Genomic DNA, 20,285 nt, shown 5'->3' with positions numbered 1-20,285 from the left:
AGCTTTGTCTTCCACACATGATTTATGATCAAACTTTTGGAATTCAGCAAGTTCATAAGTTAGAAGACTGTGTTCAAACCTTGAAAAAGGACTTGGAAGCCTCTCGTAAAAAGTATGAATCCTTCTTCTCTGATCTAAGGCAAGGATTTCCTCCCAGTACTCAGTGTCCACTGAGAACACACTGCACACCTTCTGCAGAACCCATGCATGGCCACTGCTGGAGTACACAAACATGCGAGAGGGAGGCCGTCAGTGACCACTTGGAAACCGGGTTAGAGTACACAGAATTTCAGAGTTTAGAGTTGTTCCAAAGGGAAGCTTCGGCAGAGCAGTGATACAAAAATACCTTTTAAGATGCATTATCATGAATGATAAACACTGCTTATTAGAGGAAATTTCCTTCAAACCCGAGGTAATTCCCTCCAGTGAGTTTACAGTAGCAGGATTGCACACCAAAAGCACCCCAGCAGAGTGCACCTAGTCACTTTAAGCATGGTCGTTCTAATTATTCCCAGCGGGCTTTGCTGCAGAAAGGTCTCTGCACTTCTTTGGGGGTGATGCAGAACAGAGGAGGAGTCCGAGGCACCAGAGCGGGGAACAGCTGCCTCTCGGCTGGGACTTAGCATTTCTGTTCTGCCCCCGGTGCCTGCAAGACTGGTGCACTGTGGCTGCATTTTACATAGTGACATAGATAGAGCGGTGCCCGTGGCCGGGCGGCAGGTGCTGCTCACTCGGGTCGAGCTTCTCACCTCAGCATTCAGAGCGTTCTGACTGCTGTCATTGCCGCTCTGCCCCCCAGGCTCATCTCCTTTGTCTCTGTGTGTGTGGATGCACGTGCACCTGGAAGACACAGCTCAACTTCGGTGTCTTCCTCAATTGAATTGTCCTCCATCTTCTTATTTGACCCCGAACCTGGAGCTTCTTGGTTTATCTAGACTGGCTGTCCAGTGAGCTTCAGGGAGTCTCCTGTCTCTGTCCTCCCAGAGCCAGAGTTAAGACATGTGTCCACCGGCTAGTGAGTACTGGGAAGCATTTTCCTAGCTACGCTACCCTTCTCCCCTTCCTCTCGGCCAAGTTTCAGACCTCATTATAGACTCCCACGTTCAAGTCAGCTTGCCTGGTTCTTCTGTCCTTCCTCGACTATGTGATCTGTGAGAGCGCCCCGTCCTCACACAGCAGACCCCTCAGAGTCTGCCGTGCAGCCCCTCACCAGCTCACGGTGGGTCTCACTCCTCTGTATGTCATTTCTGCTCCCTCCGTTCCTTGTGTTTCTCTACCTTGTCTGTTTTGCTTCCATAGGACTGAATACCTACCTACAGGTACCGTCGAGAAGGCAGAATAACAAGCAGTGACAAGACACACTTAGCCTCTTACTTTCCTGAATTTGTGGTGGTTGATGGCAGAGGGCTCAGCCCACTGTGGGTGGTGCCATCCCTGGGCTGGTGGTCCTGGGTTTTATAAGAAAGCAGGCTGAACAAGCCATGGGGAGCAAGCCAGTAAGTACCCCCTGCCCATGGCCTCTGTATGAGGTCCTGCCTCCAGGTTCCTGCTATGACTGAGTTCCTGCCTTGACTTTCCCCAGCAATGGAGTGTGACCTGAGAGTTGTAAGCCAAAATAAACCTTTTCCTCTCCAAGTTGCTCTTGGTCATGGTGTTTCATTGCAGTAATAGTAACCCTGACTGACTAGAACAGTGATTCAATTTGGAGACAGTTTGTGTTAAATTGTTTGCTTTGGGATTATTGTGTTGCTCCAAAACTATCTGTGGACCCTTCTGATGGAAGCTTCCATCTGCCCTGACCTAAATGTGAATGCCACCTCTTATTCCTGTATTCCTTGTTCTGTCTGTGGACAGAGTCTTTCAGACAGTGACATTTGTAAATAGTTATTCAGAGTACAATTTCTTTAAACATGAAAGAGCCATAGCCCACTATGTATAGAGAGGGACAGAACAGGTACCCTAACTCCAAAGCTCTTGGGATGTCCTTGGAGCTGTGTTGAATGTGGTATATAAACCAAGTGCATCATGGCTTTGCCTTGTAGGAGTTTAGAGTCAGGGAGGAACCAGAAATAAGCCAACAGTGTTACTTACTTTCTATGTCCCTGTGACCAGATATAGGAGGAGAAGTAACTTAAGGGGATTCATTTCACTTTACTGTTTCAGAGTATTTATCCCTCATGGTGTAGAAGGCTTGGGAGCAAGTGGTTCTGTGACCATGGGGACATGAGGGGACATGAGGACTCCTCGAAGCCCATGGGACGAGAACAGCTAAGCTATAAAGCTCAAGGCACACCCCTCAACCCACTTCCCTCACTAGGCTCCACCTTCTAAGGGGTCCACAACCTCCTGCAACAGTGCCACCATTTGGTGACCAAGGGTCAAACAGCCTGTGGGAACATTTCACATCCAAACCACACCGTTAACTATGGTCTTCCAGGGGCATGTGCACCTGCCTAGCGGTGTGCCTGGAGGCCTGGGGAAGTGCAGTAGAGGTTTGGGGGTTGGAAAATGTTTTAAATATGAGTCTTTTATTTTTGGCTTGTTTCTCTTAGATGAAGATCTTAAGAACATTTCTTTCTATAAATCATAAAGAAATTATTTGATATTTATCTCTGAAAGAGTAAAAACCTGTGTTTAGAAGGAAGAGTGAATATTGGTTTGGAAAGATATGAGAACAAGGTCATCCCGCGTCAGCCAAGTTGAGAGGCTGGGAACTGGCAGGAAGCTCAGTGTCTCCCACACTGTGTACGCAGCAGCTCCGCAGTGAACTCAGGGCTCTGGGTGTTGACTCTGCCTTCCTCCTGCTCGCACTGCCGCACAGCTTTGCTGTTTCTGTATTTTAACTGCTAAATCACCCATGCCTTACAGTCATCCCCAGTGAACACCCACTTCCCATCTCACCCTGGAAACAGCCAATTCAGAATTGATCTTTGCTTCCCTTAGCTCCCCCTCAGGTCCTTCATTCGAACCCACGCCCTGCAGAAAGCCTCATCTCTTTTTCTCAGTCATTTGTCATACCAAGTCCAGTCCAGTCTTGTTGCTTCCAGCTGACTTCACCCGATCATCTTAAACACGTGCAGTGGAACTTCCGTTAGGCATTTATGGGAAGCCCACTAATAAGTTATTGTACCTGCTGGTAATAGCTTTAATTCTCTTATAATTTTGATGTTCCTCATTGGCTGAATAAAGTAGTCGTCCATTTGTTGTATGAATATTCCATTTTTCTGGGTTTCACACAGATAAGATTGCTCAAGTGACTTGAAAGTCTTTATGGATACCACTGCCTTATGTTGTGTTGCAGGTAAATGTTTATTAGATTTATTTTCCCATCAGTATGATTTGGAGTTACACGGAACGAGTACTACTCACTCTACAAGAATTTACTGTGTGCCAGGCATTGCAATTGCCTCCTGAGGACCAAATACAGCCCTGGTTGGCAAAGCTTACTTTGTTTAACTGTGCTTATCTGTGACACATTGATTTTAATTCTGTCAGTGTTGGCCTTTGCTGGAAAACTTGGTGTCAAAAAACTTCTTTGGTGAAGAACAAATTTGGGGGCTAGAAAAACAGTTTTTGAATTTTTAAAATTCAGATTTGGTTAAATATATTATTTATATTATATTATATTATATTATATTATATTATATTATATTATATTATATTATGTAGTAATGGGACTGATTTTTCAGAAACAATAAATGCACAAGTCCTGGAAAATTTGTACAAATTTCCAAAGGTTATAAACATATAAGTTATTGGTTGGATATAATGTGGATAACATCTGAGTTGTGCCCCACCACGGCCTTTACCCAATATTTTTCCCTAGGTCTCTTGTGATTTCCTGTAGGTGAATATACCATGCTCACCCCTTCTGGCCTTACTCCTCTAAAGTACTGGTTGAGTGTATGGTCTGTCCTGAGTCCTTATGCCATCAACCCAGACACAAAATACTCTCCATGACATCCACATAATCCCCTCACATCCCAGTGGCATTTACTAATGGTTTATGGAACTGGAGGGCATTTTTCCGTTGTGTAGAAACTTCAGCTGAAAGTTAGCATTGCACCTGCCCTTCTTAAGACACTCCAGCCCAGGCCCCAGCTTTTGCTCACGGTTCTGAGTGAATTCTTTGTTCTCTCCTTCCTCTCACAGTTTTCCTCCCATTTTGAGTTCCTACCGATTTGAACACAGAAGAGTTTAGGGCTTCATTTCATTTCCTTGAATCTTGTTGATCCACACATCCAAGATCAGTAAAGACCTGTTATTTATTTATTATTTGGTGTATGTGTGGGGAGGTCAGAGGGCAACCTGCAGAAGGTGGTTTTCTCCTATTACCATGTGGATCTGGGGAAGTGAACTGAGGCCCCTCAGCAGCCCAGTCAAGGTAATTTTTATTATTATTCCTACATTTCCTTTTTCAAAATCAAGGGTCTCTTTGGACCTCCTTTAGTTTGCTGGTCCTCATCCACTGGTATAGGTGCCCTGGTCAGGGTAAAAAGACAAGCAAGAAGAGAGACGTTTGGGTTTGTCCTTCCCTAAGTGACCTATTCACGAGTAAGTAATTGTTGGGCTGTACCTGGGAAGATGGCTGTTTTGATAGTTAGGAGCTGAACTTAGACCCCAGTGGAAGCCTTTCTAAGGCGTGGCAGTCCCCTGTTGGAAAACCAGGTTGCCAAACCCTCTTGAATATATCGACCTCACTTTGGATTTTTTCTTTATGAGAACTTGGGTCAAGCTTAGTCATGTGGAGAACCTGGCAGGTACCAGGAGGAGAGGAAGAAGTGAAGAAGCATTGAAACTGAAAAACTTTGCCTTGCTGGAAATGTGTGGGGGCCTGAGCTGTGGTTCAGGTCACCTGCTTGGATGAATGTCCTTCAGAGTGCAAATATTATTGAGACTTGACTGGTTCCGTTTAATCATTAGGCACAATCTCTAGTGAAATATACCATGAAACTGCTACTTAAAGTACTCTGGCTGGGACTGGGATTCTAGACATTAAGCTGAGTATAATTATTAACTGTGCTGTGGGAAGGTATGGGACCCTGTGACTGAGCTCACTAATTTTTAGCTTGAATATTCTGAGTTCTCAGGGAAGCTCAAAGGGGCAGCCACTAAAGGGTTACATAGCTTTTTTCTTTAACTCTAGGAACTCAGTCCAGATGACTCAACAGACTCAGGTGTACTAATTTATTGAAGACTAAAGAAAACCCACTCCTGTCAGTTTGTCCAGCAGCGGCAGCAGCCCCTCTCTGCTCTTCTGGGCCCATCCTGCCTTTCAGCAGAAGGGCTCTATGAGAAGAAGCATTTCTTTAGAAGGAGAGCCAGGCCAATCCAGACTTCACAATTCAAACACGTGTAAAACTTTGCCAAGGCTTTGGAGAGAGATTTTTGCTAAAGAACAATTGGCTGTGCTGTAGTGTTCTTTAAAAATGATACTCATCTATTTTGTGTGTGGTCATGCTTACACTATGATGCTGGTATGAAGGTCAGAGGATGACGTGCAGGGGTTAGTCCCCTCCTCTCCTCCTGCCCCCCTCTTCCCTCTCTTCCTCCCCTTTCCTTCCCTTCCTTTCCTTATCTCCCCCCTCTTTTTTCTCTCTTCTCTTCTCTTCTCTTCTCTTCTCTTCTCTTCTCTTCTCTTCTCTTCTCTTCTCTTCTCTTCTCTTCTCTTCTCTTCTCTTCTCTTCTCTTCTCTTCTCTTCCCTTCTCTCTCTGTCTCTCTGTCTCCCTCTTTCTCTCTCTCTCCCTCCCTCCCTCTCTCTCTCTCCCTCCCCCTCTCTCTCTCTGAACTGGAGACTAAACGAAGGCCCTTGCACATGCATCCCACCACTGAGTGACAGCCCCTCCCCATTTCCTAATGTTTTTATTTCGAGACAGGGTCCTGCTAAGGTGGGCAGGTAGGCCTTGAAAATGGGCTCCTCCTGTCTTAGCCTCCAAAGTAGCTGAAATTACAGGCTTGGGTCACCATGTCTAAATTCATCTTTTACATTTTTTAATTTACCTTTTTTTGAGCTATTGAGCTCTCTCTCTCTCTCTCTCTCTCTCTCTCTCTCTCTCTCTCTCTCGCTCTCTCTCTCATTCTCTCTCTCTCATTCTCTCTCTCTCTCTCTCTCTCTCTCTCTCTCTCTCTCTCTCTCTCTCTCTGTATGTTTGAACAAAATGAGAGAAATTTTCATGCCAACGTGGAAAATGCTAGTTGAATGAAAAAAAAAAATCCATCAATAACTCTCATCAACGTTGTTCAAAGCTAATTCATTGGTGGTTTGGTTTTGGCCAATAGCAGGTGACTGACACTGATTTTAAATATTTCCTATCCTCTTTGCATTTAGACATGGTTTTAGGAAATCTGCTACCCATGAAACTGGCAAACATGTATGTTAGAGCTTGTATTATTCTTATACTAATAAGTTGTTTTGAGCAACAAGAGAAATTCAATACATAAACATTTAGATTACTTAGTCCCTAGTTTCTGTTTGTCCCTGAGATCTTACTGTCCTTCTTGGGTGTGATGCTCCTTACTGGCTCACAAAAGGGTATACAGCCTGCATCGGTCTCTACACCAGAAAACCCACCAAAGACGGCCATGTCTTTAAAGTAGCAGGCCATATATCTCCATGCATTACATGAAACAAGCTCCAGCGTGCTCCAGCACAGGGGGTGGAGGCTGCTTAAAGGGCTGGGTCATTGACCTCTATTTAGTTGGTTTCATCACAAGGTATGCAGCTGTGGACCTAGTGTCTGGCTTGGTCAACAGTGAAAATTCCCACATACCACCATGAGAGACTCCCTTGTGAGCAGCCAGCTAGAGCCAGCTCAGATATCATCCCATGATTACATAGTTTGGATGTTTGTTTGTTGAAATAAAGTCAGTCTCAGCCCACCTGCTAGCTGGGGGCAGAAGGCCGAGTGGCCTGAGACTGTGGGAAAGACAACATTTGCTACAATGCCTGATGTTCAAGGGGAACCTCTCTCTCTAGGAAATTCAAAATGGGAGTCTATACAGCGTGTTTCTCTTCTTCTAGCAGCAGGCGTTTGTGAGTTCCAAAGATTTATGGACCTCCATGCCCATCCTTGCTAGTTCCGATCCCACACCCTAATGGACCTGGTCTACAAAGTTTTAGAAGATTTCATGGAGCAAGTGTCTTTATGTGGCCAGCCTCACGTGAGTTGGCCTTACAGTGACAAGGAAGGCTGGCAGGAGCCCGGCTTTCTCAGCTGTCTCAGCAAGGCGGGCTTCCCTGGCCTGAAGGAGGACGGTATGGTCCTTCAGCAGCTCCCCTGATGAAACAATACCTTTACTGAGCTGTCAGCAGAGTGGAGGAAGAGCACTCAGGCAGAAGGGGCACACTCTCCTGGACTAAGGCATGGGAAGGACAGAGCCAGAATGGTCGGGATGGAGTGGTGTGAGAGGTGGGGCTTGGGAAATAGGAAGGAGCCAACTTCAGTGTTAAAAATACAAATTCAAAACAAAACAACCAAACACCTTTTACCTAAAGCCAGCTAGAAGCTGTTGATGGGGTTTCAGCAGGGAGAGGACAGAGTCTCTCTTGCCATCTTTGTGAGGCTGGAGGCCAGGTTGATTCCTTAGGGATGAATTAGGTGCTCCCGAGGGCTGAGGGGATGGGGGTGGAAGAAGGGTTAGATCTGAGAAACAGTTTATGAGGTTTTTCTGAAGGTGGAGTATTAGTTTCTCTCATCATTGCTGTGACAGAGTCAATGATGAAATCAATGTAAAAGACAGCTGATTGTGGCACATGGATTCAGGAGGGACAGCCCATCCTGGCTGAGAAGGCACGCTGACAGAAACATGAGGTGACTGCAGTTGCAAGAAACCAGACCAGACTATCAAAACTCAAGGCTAGCCCACTTCCTCCAGCAAAGCTCCTACAGGTTCCATAATCTTCCCAGACAGCACCATGAGCTGGAGACCAAGTGTTCACACACGTGAGTGTGTAGGGGACCTTCTGCAACAGGTGGTAATGCAACAGGGACATTACTTGGATGCTTCTTAGGTTTCTGGCCTGGGGAGCTGCTAGCTAGCTATTTTTCTCCCTTTTATTGAAAATCTGTTCTTTTCTCATACAATACATCCTGATTATAGTTTACTTCCCACTTCCTCCATACCTCCTTTTCCCTCCACATCCACTCACTTTCTGGCTCTCAGAAAAGAACAGGCTTCTAAGAGATAACAACCAAATATATGACAAAATAAAACATAATAAAATAAAACAAAAACCATTTTGAGGCTGGACAAGGCAACCCAACAGATAGAAAAGAGCCCCTCAGGCAGGTAAAAGAATCAGAGACCTGCCAGGCGGTGGTGGCGCATGCCTTTAATCCCAGCACTCGGGAGGCAGAGGCTGGCGGATCTCTGTGAGTTCGAGGTCAGCCTGGGCTACCAAGTGAGTTCCAGGAAAGGTGCAAAGTTACACAGAGAAACCCTGTCTCGAAAAAACCAAAAAAAAAAAAAAAAAAAAAAAAAAACCAAAAAAAAAAAAAAAAAAAAAAAAAAAAAGAATCAGAGACCCACTTGTTTGCACTCAGGAGTCCTATAAAAATACAAAGCTGAAAGCTATAATATATATACAGAGGACCTGATGTAGAACCATGTAGGCACTGTGCATGCTGCCTCAGTCTCTGTGAGCTCATATGAGCCTTGCTAAGTTGATTCAGAGGGCCTTGTTCTCCTGGTGTCCTCCATCCTTTCTGGCTCTTTCACTTTTTCTGCCTCCTCTTTCTTGGGATTGTCTGAGCTCTGAGGGGGAGGGATTTGATGGAGGCATCCCACTTAAGATGTGTGTTCCAAGGACTCTCTGTGTAATGTCTGGCTGTGGGTTTTTACATCTGTTCCTGTCTGCTGCAGGAAGAATCTTCTCTGATGATGACTGAATCTATGAGTGTAACAGTATCATTAGGAGTCATTTTACATTTTATTGATACTTTTTTTTAGTGTGATGGCTTTTTTTGTCAACTCAACACAAGTTATAGTCATCTGAGAGGAGTGAGCCTCAATCAAGAAAATGCCTCCATGAGATCAGGCTGCAGGCAAGCCTGTAGGGCATTTTCTTAATTAGTGATCAATGTGTGTGTGTGGGCAGTACATTGTTGGTGGAGCCATCCCTGGGCTGGTGGTTCTGGGTTCTATAAGAGCTGGTGGTTCTGGGTTCTATAAGAAAGCAGACTAAGCAAGCTAAGGACTAAGCCAATAATCAGCATTCCTCCATGGCTTCTGCATCAGCTCCTACTTTGCTTGAGTTCCTATCCTGACTTCCTTCCATGATGGACAGTGATGTAAAAGTGTAAACCAAATAAACCCTTTCTTCCCTAAGTTTGGTCATAGTGTTTCATCACAGCAATAGTTACTGTATCCAAGCCAATAACTATACAAATCGTGTTTCCATTCATAGACACAAGGGACACTTTTTGTTTGTATGTTTGAGAGAGGGTCTCTCTATGTAGTCTTGACTGCTCTGGAACTCACTATGTAGACTGTGATGGCCTCAGACTCACAGAGATCTGCCTGCCTGTGCCTCCGGAGTGCTGGGACTAAGGGTGTCTACTGTCGTGCCTAGCCACTCATGGTGTTTTTTGGTAACAAGGACAGGTTGATAACAACAACTATACTAACTACTGGAATCTCAAATGTTAGAGGCTCTGCAAGCCCGGGACTTGCTATGAGTGCATGCACATTTCTGTGCTATGTATTTAGTATGCTAAGTCCTCTACCTGGGCTACCCAACTGAGACCTCACAGCAGCCTCACAATGAAGGGGTTGTCACCATTCCTGTTTTATGAAGGAAACTGAGCCCACTGTGGAGAGACCTGCTCATTAGTATGGGAACTGGGTAAAGGGAAGCATTTCCGGACAGCAGGAGAATTTGAGTCTGTTTGCTGTGGGAGGAGTGCTCTGAGGGGGGGTGAAGGTTTTTAAAGCTTACCATTCCTGATTTGATCATGATAGGAAGAAAATGTACAAGGAAGACTGAACATTGGGAAGTGAGTCTAGACAGGGTATGGTTTTCTTTAATTACCTCAGTGCCCTTATTTAACAAGTTGTTAGTGACAGCGTCTTGCCTAGAGCTATTTTAGTTGTCTTCTTAATTGGCCTTTTTTTTTTTTTTGCCATGGCTAATATTCCCTATAGGACAAGATATTTATGTTGAATGTTTCCACTGCAGTCCTTGAAATGGTTTTGGCATGGCTGCTTAGAAAAGACTCCCATAAGAAAGTGAAGTATTTTTACTTGGAAATTTACCCCTGAGTGTGAAGAGATTAGAGACAGGAATACCTAGTCAGGAAGCACCTGAGTAAGCTTTTCATGCTACTGTCAAAGGGCCATTACCTCCTCTGACCAGATGTTTAGAATAGCATCAACCACATTACCAGGGCCATACAGCAACTGCAGGATTGGTGGGAAAGATTGGGGAGGACCATCATGTGCTGCAGAAAAACTACCTTCCAGTCCCTCACCTAAACACTTCAAAGCATTAGTTCATCTTTGTTGTGGTTTGAATGTGAAATGTGCCTCCCAGGTTCCTGTGTCTGATCACTTGGTCCCAGCTAGTGGCGCTGTGTTGGGAGGTTGGGTACTTTTAGGGGGTAGAGCCTTGCTAGAGGAAGTGAGTTACCAGAGGATGGCCTTGAGGTTGACTAGCCAAGCTTTGCTTCCTGACTGCAGAGGCAATATAATCAGTTGATCATTGCTGTGGGAGGTCGTTCTGTATGCTGTGAATGAGTGTTGCTCTGATTGGTTGATAAATAAAATGATGATTGGCCAGTAGCAAGGCAGGAAGTATAGGCGGGGTAAGAGACAAGGAGAATTCTGGGAAGAGGAAGGCTGAGTCAGGAGTCACCAGCCAGATACAGAGGAAGCAAGATGACAAGGCAGAACTGAGAAAAGGTACCAAGCCACATGGCTAAACATAGATAAGAATTATGGGTTAATTTAAGTGTAAGAGCTAATCAGTCATAAGCCCGAGCTAATGGCCGAGCAGTTATAAATAATATTAAGCCTTTGTGTGATTATTTTATAAAAGGCTTCAGGACTGTGGGATAGAGATTTGTCCTGACTGCGGGCCAGGCGGGACATAGGAAAGCCTCTGGCTACAGATCATACTACTCCTTCCATGCTTTCCCCACCTCCATAGACTTTATCCTTAGACTGTGAGCTAAAAAACAAACCCTCCTTTCCTTAAACTGCATTTGTCACGGCGATGGGAAAAGGAACTAAAGCAGATGAGATGTCTATTCAAGTATGAAGTGTGTTCAGATGACGGAAAGCCAAAATATGACAGGAGGTTACTAATATTCTCTGATGGTTCAGTAACAATGTGTCTTCTTTCTGTCAAAATTAATGCAACAGGTCTTCATACTGGACAATTCACTTATCCTCTTCTTTGAGGTTACCTGAGGTCTCATTCTCTCACTTCCTCTGGCCTTTCTTTCCTCTCTTCTCTCTCTCTCCTGTCTCCTCTCCATTCTCTCCCTTTCCCTTTCCTCTCCTCTCTTTCCCTCTGCTTCCTTTTCTCCTCTTGTGTTCAGATCAGACCTAGTGTTCAGTAGTATGCTAAACCTCACCTTTGGGACTTTGGGTGATATCTATCTTTTTCTGTTTCTTTTTAAACCAAAATACCAAATTCTAGGCATAACTGTTATTACCTTATGTAAGGGAGTGGGATAAAGGGAGATGGGAAAAACGATGAAGCTTACTATGCACAAAAATATCTGATGTAGACAAGTGGTCAGCACACTGGAAATGGGTTCATGACTTTCTTCTCTAATGTTCTTTCTTCTTCTTTTAATTAGTACTTTACATATCTAGGGTTTTAACTAGTGAATTCACCTAGATTTTTATTCTGAAGAGTTCTGAGTTAACTTATCATCATTGTGTGATTGCATAGTTAAATAAAGTCTATCTTTTCTTCAAGACTATAAATTCCAAGGGGTTTGGACCATCATACCTTTTAATGTTTATCTCTGTGTTTCTCTGGAATCTAAAACAGATTCTGTCACTAAGAAAAAAATGTATATATATATATTTGTGAAAAATAATATATAGTAAACTATACTGTCTTCCTGATATATGGGCTTTAAGTATTACTATCATAAGGTATTCCAGTGTCCAGCTTAGAGTCATCTGAGGAGGGAATCTCAACTGAAGAATTGCTTAGATCAGATTGGTCTATGAGTCCCCCTCCCAGGGTGACTTGACTGGTGATTGGTATAGGAGGGCCCAGTCCACTGTAGGTGGCACTGTGCCCTGGGCTGGAGGTCCTCAACTGTGTAAGGAATGAACTACACATTCAGGCATGAACTACAGAGTGAGTCAGCAAGCGCCATTCCTCTGTGATTTCTGCCTCAACCTCCTGTTTGAGTTTCTGTCCTGAATTCCCTGCACAATGAACTATAACCTGTAAGCCAAAAGAAATCCCTTTCTCCCCTCAGTTGCTTTTAGTCAGATTGTTTTATCACAGCAACAAGAGATGAATATCTAGGTTTTAGTATTGAATCATAAATCACCCCAAAACTTAGTAGCATAAACAGCACTGGGTTTTGTTCATCGATCAAGAATTCAGGAAGGGCACAGAAGAGGGGGGTTTTCTTTGCTTCGTGATAGCTAGAGCTTTTAATGAGATACTGGAAGGCTGTATGCTGTACTCATCTGGAACTAACACAGCAGGGGAACTGATGCTGGCCTTGTTACTCCTCTTCTCCCGTCTTTCCTGTGTGGTGTCTCTTTGTATGGTACACTCATCATCATCACAGAAAGGTTGTGCAGTTCTGAGGTAGGGGAAGAAGGGAAAAGGAGGAAAGAGATGGAGAAAGGACAAGCCCTTTTCTGTTTCTCACTTTTCCCCTGTTTTCATGTTACTGGCTGTGGTAGTTTGAATGTAATTGGCCCCCATAATCTCATAGTGAGTGGCACTGTTAGGAGGTGTATTTTTGTTGGAGTGGCTATGGCTTTGTTGGAGGAAGTGTGTCACTGTGGGGGTGGGCTTCAAGGTTTCCTATGATCAGGATACTGCCCAGTGTCTCAGTTGATTTCCTGTTGCCTGCTATTACTCCAGCACCATGTCTGCCTGAACATCGCTGTGTTCCCTGCCATGGTGCTATTGGACTGAACCTCTGAAACTGTAAGCAAGCCACCCCAATTAAATGTTTTCTTTATAAGAGTTGTTGTGGTCATGGTGTCTCTTCACAGCAATAAAAACCTTAACTAAGACAGGAGTTGGTTACCGGGGACTAGATATTGTTGTGATAGACCTGACCATGTCTTTGTTTGGAGGATTATGGACTTTGGGAGTTTGGGTTAGGAAAGCAGTGGAATGCTTTAAGCGCTGCTTAATGGGCCATACTAGTAGGAGCATGGAAGACAGTGGTGCTGAGTGTGATTTGATGAGCTGTGGGATCAAGAGGTTACAGAGAAGAAGAATGTTAGTATGTGGCCTAGAGACTGGTCTTATGATAGTTTAGTGAAGAAAGCGGCTGTCTTTTGCCCTTGTCTGAAGGGCAAAATTTTATTTTAATTTTATTTTTAGAAGAAATCTTAAAATAGCCTAGTATAACTCTGTTGTGTGAATACTGGTAGTAACTCTAGCAGAGATTTATAATGAAAGGAGCAAGCTGAGCAGGGGTAAATTCCAAAATGTAAATTTTTGAGGAGAAAAAGAGCACCAGGAAGTGGAATGGAGCTAAATCCTGTGTTCAAGGATACAAACTGGAGAAGCTTTTGCAGGGCAAAAGACACAGTCAATAAGACAAAAAGACAGCAACAGATTGGGAAAAGATCTTCACCAACCCCACATCTGACAGAGGATTGATCTCCACAATATATAAAGAACTCAAGAAACTAGACATCAAAGCACTGAACAGTCCAATTAAAAAATGGGCTAAAGAGCTAAACAGAGAATTCACAAAACAAGAACTACAAATGGCTGAAAGACATTTAAAGAAATTCTCAACATCCTTAATCATCAGAGAAATGCAAATCAAAACGACTCTGAGATACCACCTTACACCTGTTAGAATGGCTAAGATCAAAAACACCAATGACAACCAATGTTGGAGAGGATGTGGAGCAAAGGGAACACTCCTCCACTGTTGGTGGAATGTAAACTTGTACAACCACTGTGGAAATCAGTATGGCGGTTTCTCAGAAAATTAGGAATCGAACTACCTCAAGACCCAGCCATCCCACTCTTGGGCATATACCCAAAGAATGCTGATACATACCATAAAGATACATGCTCAGCTATGTTCATAGCAGCACTATTTGTAATAGCCAGAACCTGGAAACAACCTAGATGCCCATCAACGGAAGAATGGATGAAAAAAATGTGGTACATATACACAATGGAGTACTACTCAGCAGAGAAAAAACAATGAAAGCATGAAATTTGCAGGCAAATGGATGGAACTAGAAAAAATCATCCTGAGTGAGGTAACCCAAACCCAGAAAGACAGTTATGGTATGTACTCACTCATTGGTGGATTCTAGATATAAAATGAACAATCAGACCACAACCCATAGAACCATAAAGGCTATATATATATAGCATGGAGGTCCCTAGGACGACTGTGGCATATAATAAATTTCAGTTTTACTCAATTATTAAAAAAAAATAGCCAAATGAATGGAAACACATGAACTATGAACCAAAGGCTGAGGGGCTCCCAGCTGGATCAGGCCCTCTGAATAGGTGAGACAGTTGATTGGCTTGATCAGTTTGGGAGGCATCTAGGCAGTGGGACCAAGTCCTGTGCTCATTGCATGAATTGGATGTTTGAAACCAGGAACTTATGCAGGGACACTTGGCTTAGTCTGGGAGGAAGGGACTGGACCTCCCTGGACTGAGTCTACCAAGTTGATCACAGTCCTCGGGGGAGGACTTGTCCTGGAGGAGGTGGGAATGGAGGGTGGGCTGGGGGTAAGGGGAGGGCGTGGGAGGGGGGAGAATAGGGGAACCCATGGCTGATATGTAGAACTGAATGGTATTGTAAAATAAAAAATATATATCACACCCCCCCCCCCCAAAAAAAAAGGATACAAACTGATTAAGAAATGGAATAAATGGAGTGGTGACCTCAGGGCAAGATCCCACCCAGCTAAGTTACCAACTTGTGAAAAGGAATTAAAGAAAAATTTAGAGTCAGGTATGGTGGTACATGCCTTTAATCCTAGCACTGAGAAGGCAGAGGCTGGTGGATCTCTGAGTTCAAGGCCAGCCTGGTCTACAGATCCAGTTTCAGGACAACCAAGCTTAGGCAGTGAAAGACAGAAGACTGGTAAAGATGTAATTGAAAGAGGGGTCCATGTTCCATCCCCCCAAAACAGCAGAACTTGGCAGGTCAGGCATGTGGTTCTGGCTCTAGACTTAAGGATAGAAGAAATAGGTTATGGAATTTGCCTCCATGCCTAAAGAAAGCCTCTGAGGCCAGGCATGTGTCAGGGGTGTCCCTGATGGAGGCGTAGTACAGAGGCCATTGAGAGAAGCTGTGAAGTTGAAGCCTGGATTGCCTAGGAGGACCAAAGATGTTAGAGAAGCCAGAGTCGTGGGATGCCTGCTGAGGAGAGCTGCTAACAGGGAGTGGAACCAGCCTAAGAGAAAGAAGTGTGTTGCAGTCAACAAAGCTGAAAGGAGTTGAAGATCTGAAGAGCATTTCGACATCAGACATGAAGATGCAGAGTTTGAAGTTTGCCCAGCTTGTTTTCAGTCTTTCTTTGGTCCAGCATTTCCTCACTATGCTCCCTTCCCTATGTTTTGGAATGGTAATGTTTATCCTGTGCCATTATATGTTGCAAGTATGTGATCTGTCTTTTGATTTTGATTTTATAGGGGATTACAGTTAAGAGATTGCCTGAATCTCAGAAGAGACTTTGAACTTTTGAACACAGTCAAGACTATAATAGACTTTGGGGACTTTTGAAGTTGGACTAAATGCATTTTGCATTATGTTATTGTTACAAGGTTATGGGGCCAGGGAGTGGAATGTGGCAGTTTATAATTGATCCGTATAATCTCATTGGGAGTGACACTATTAGGAGGTGTGGCTTTGTTGGAGTGGGTACGGCCTTGTTAGAGAAAGTGTGTCACTGTAGGGGTGGGCTTTGAGGTTTCCTATGCTCAGGATACTGCCCGGTGTCTCAGTCGATTTTCTGCTGCCCATAAGATGTATGACTCTCAGCTGCTACTCTAGCACTGTGTCAGCTTGCACCCCTCTGTGCTCCCTGTCATGATGATAATGGACTGAACCTCTGAAACTGTAAGCAAATCACCCCAATTAAATGTTTCCTTTATAAGAGTTGCTGTGGTCATGTGTCTTTTGCCAGGACTGTCAGCCAGCTTCCAAATAATCACACAGAAACTTCATATTAATTATAACTGCTTGGCTGATACCTTAGTCTTGTTTCTAACTAGCTCTTACAACTTAAATGAACCATATTTCTTATGTAAGTTCTACCACATGGCTCATGGCTTGCTACCTCATTTTCAACATGTCCTGCTTCATCTGCATCTGGCTCAAGACTCCTCAGACTCCACACTCCTTCTTCCCAGCACCCTCCTAGTCTGGCTCTCTTGCCCTATCTCTTTCTTCTCTTTATTAACCAATGAGAATAATACATATTTACAGTGTACAAAGATCGTTTCACAGTATTTTCCCCATTTGTCTAGTTATATAAAGGTTTTAACTTTAACATAGTAAAATTATATGCAACAAAAAACAGTTATCAAGTAAGAATTATAGTTATAATATTGAGTCTATTTGTATTTGGCAAAATTAGTGAAAATATTCTATTATTTATCTTATCTTTGTGAGTTTAAAGTTTTATAGCCAATTTACCTTTTATCATAACTAAGGAAAACTTTAAGTCTAATTATTTAACTGCATCAAGGACCCCAGAAGGGTGTAATGTTACCTAGTGACAAGGACACCTGGTGGCCTGGTCAATTATCCTAGGTTCTTCTGTAACACTGGGGCATCTATCATTGGCCTACAGGCCTAGTATATCTGACAGACTTTTCTGAGAAGCAGGGAATTTTGAAGAACTATCCTACCTTTTCTTGGCAAAGTTTGGCAATCACTTTCTTTTGTGTCCTGCTGGTCTAGTTTGGACAGTATACTGTAAGCAATTGAGGCAAGGGCAGTTTTTTGTTTTGTTTTGTTGTGTTGTGTTTTGCCCACTGGCTAGCTTTTGCCATAAAGAAGGCAAACTCCATATGGAGTTTCTTTGATGCCCATTTTCTTCTCTGAAGTAAATTGGTACTGCTTGGAGCAGATGTGTCTCACTGTCATGAAAAGTCTTTTGTTACTAAAATGTTTTAAATACCATATTCTATAGGTCTTTGAAGTGTTTGAAGACCATCTATCTACCTAAATATATCTGTTTAACCTTGAAAACATACCTAATATGACTACAAGTTTGATTATTATAGATGACTAACTAGTAACCTCTATTTCTTAATTATACATTATATTTTTCAGTGAGATGCATAAGCACAATACCCCAAACAAGAGTAGAAACATACATATAGTGTAACAAAAATAACTTTAAATTTGTATTGGTAAACCAAAGTCCATACCAATGTAAAATATTTTGAGATTAATAATTGTTTTTTGGATTAAAATATTCAATAATCTACCCTTTTATTTCTATCATCCCTAGATTATATCCTCCCTTTTCCCTTTAGAAAGAGATCTTTGAATTTAACTCCTTTGTTTAGCTTTTTTCCTGAACATTGCCAATAAAAACTTGTAACCACCCCCACTTAAATGATGTCAAACACCCATAATCCATCTTTTGGGAATGTGGGAGTTGTTTTCACTAGACTACTTCCTGTTGTCTGAGGGTGCTGGAATCTTTGGGGGAACCTTGAGAAAATCAGGATAATTGTTAAGTCCTGGGTGGAGTAGTCTGTGAGGCTGGACCATCTCAGCCAGCAGCCTTGAAGCTGTTCTGGATGCAGAACTCTGAGGAAACTGCAACAGAGGTGCTTTGAGATGTTGGATCATTTGGCCATTCATTTTTATTGGTGTCTGGTCCCCTTAATCTGAAAATACATAAACTTTTAAAGATAATATACATGTCTGTATTAATACAAGTATAGACTGTTTGTTGTATACAAGTTAGTCAAACATGATTTTTTGTTTTATGTTTCAGCAGGTAAAATATACATTATATGTTTTGTATTTTTTTCTAGATTTATTTCTTTATGTCTGTAGCCAGGATTTTCGGGAGGGTCTTCCCTCACCAAACCCTATCCATATTAACCTGGAATGAATCCACAGCCTCTAATTTCCTGTGGAAATAAAAGCATAAACTCTCCCCCAAAGCAACATGCCTTTTGACTTTCATTTTGAAGTTAAGATATTTTGAAAATATATAGGTTTGTTTAGTCTGGCAGCTTTTATAATCCAATGTCTCTTAGCAGCTATCACTCCTTCTTTAGCAGTCAAAAAATTCAAAGACAACACAATAACATACAGAATCCAGATTCTCTTTGTATTTTCCAACTTTATATGGCTTATTATATTTTTTATTATATTATTCCATTTTAAAGACTTTATTATTTTTAAACTATTTTTTAATCTATGACTGTATATATCCTTTCTCTTTTCTTTCCCAAGCCTATATATATTTTTAAATCCACTGCAATCTGTTTAGAGGGTTTTTTTTCATCTGGATCTATCTTTGCTGTGTATCTGTCATCTTTTTTTTTTTTTTTGTCTGCATGAACCAAAGTTAAACCGCTGTGCAACTTAGCTCATGGCATGCTATTTAGTTCTTTCCCATTCAGTTCCCTGGGAGCTTAGCCTCATGGTGGAGGTCCTGGGGAGCCTTGTTTACTGCTCCAACTCTGGGAAGTTTTTGGGTCCACACTGCCACTGAGTAGCGTGCCACCCACTGCTCATGAACCCCATTTAAGTCTTTGGTAGCAGGACCTCTTAAAATAGCTGCACCCATGTTTGCTGCTAGCACCAAGCCTACCTAAGAAAAGATGGTTGTCAAGAAGCAGCGTTTGACTCTGTTTTTTGTGTGTTTGAAATCTTTTTTTTAAAACTTTTTCAGGTTTTATGTGGATCTATGTTGCCCAACAGTGGGCACCATCTGTAGGTGGAGTTTTTCATCAGGACCACTGGCCAGCTCCTAAATAACCACACAGAGACTTAATATGAATTATAAATGCTTGGCAAATAGCTTAGGCATGTTACTAACTCTTACAACTTAAATTAACCCATATTTCTTATGTAAGTTCTACCACATGGCTTGCTACCTCATTTTTTACATGTCTTGCTTCATCTGTGTCTGCCTTGAGACTCCTTAGACTCCGCCCTCCTTCTTTCCAGCATCCTCCTAGTCTGGCTCTCCTGCCCAATCTCTCCCTGCCCAGCTATAGGCCAGTCAGCTATTTATTAACCAAATGAGAATAATACATATTTACAGTGTACAAAGATTGTTCCACAGCAGTGTCTCTTCACAGCAATAAAAACCCTAAGACACTGCCCTAGGCTGCTTAACAGGAGTGTGGAAATGGTTGAGGATCTCAGAATGTAAGACAGGTCATGATGATTACAAACAGACATAATCAATATGGAAGCTCCAAACAGACTGATCTTAGAAGGTTGGTTAGCATTGTGTTTGAGTGTGGCTCATTGCATATTGAAGGACTGAGTGAAGGGAGTGCTGTGGGAGTCTCATGTATGGCGGTGGGGGTGGGGGTATCTCTGTGTCTTCCAGTTACACAGGCAAGATTTCATAGCATGGGTAGCATTTCCATTCCTGTTTAAGCAGAAGAAAGAAGCTGTCTGGAAGAACTGGAGATGGAAGAGGGCGAGTAGACAGGGGCAGTGTGCACCTTTATCATACTGGATAGAACAAAAACACCCTGTGTCTGGCTTCCTTCCTTTTGGATATTCCTTTCTCCCCACATATTCTGTTCTTTAGAGTGAAGGCTCCAGTTGCTTCTCACAGTAAGTCCTCCTCATCGTGCAAACACCTACTTCTAAACCTGCATTTCAGCCTTGTTGGGAACATATCCAGGCCCTGCTATGCTGGGTAAATGTTCATCACAGGATTGAAAATGCCTGACTGCACACAGCCTGAACTTCTCTTATTTTGGTCAAAGGCGTCCATTTAAAACGTCATTCCTTGTGGGCATTGTTTTTCTACTTCTCAGCTGCTGTGCTTCTCTGCTCTTCTCTGCCTCTCCCTGAATTATGACTGGAATAGAGGAGAAATGAAATACTTGGGAGTCAAAGGTGGTGGCACAATCCTACAAAACCAT

The 20,285-nt window shown here is 42.9% G+C and overlaps 1 protein-coding gene across 2 annotated transcripts in view; it reads left to right on the top strand.

The window, feature by feature from the left end:
- Dcdc2 (doublecortin domain containing 2) overlaps positions 1–20,285 on the top strand; it is a 206,231-nt gene that overhangs the window by 40,683 nt on the left and 145,263 nt on the right. The window lies entirely within an intron of this gene.

The sequence above is a fragment of the Peromyscus leucopus genome, chromosome 5 (genome assembly GCF_004664715.2).
Source record: "Peromyscus leucopus breed LL Stock chromosome 5, UCI_PerLeu_2.1, whole genome shotgun sequence".
NCBI lineage: Eukaryota > Metazoa > Chordata > Mammalia > Rodentia > Cricetidae > Peromyscus > Peromyscus leucopus.
Note: the sequence above shows the minus strand (reverse complement) of the source record. Positions and strands in the feature narration are given on the sequence as shown.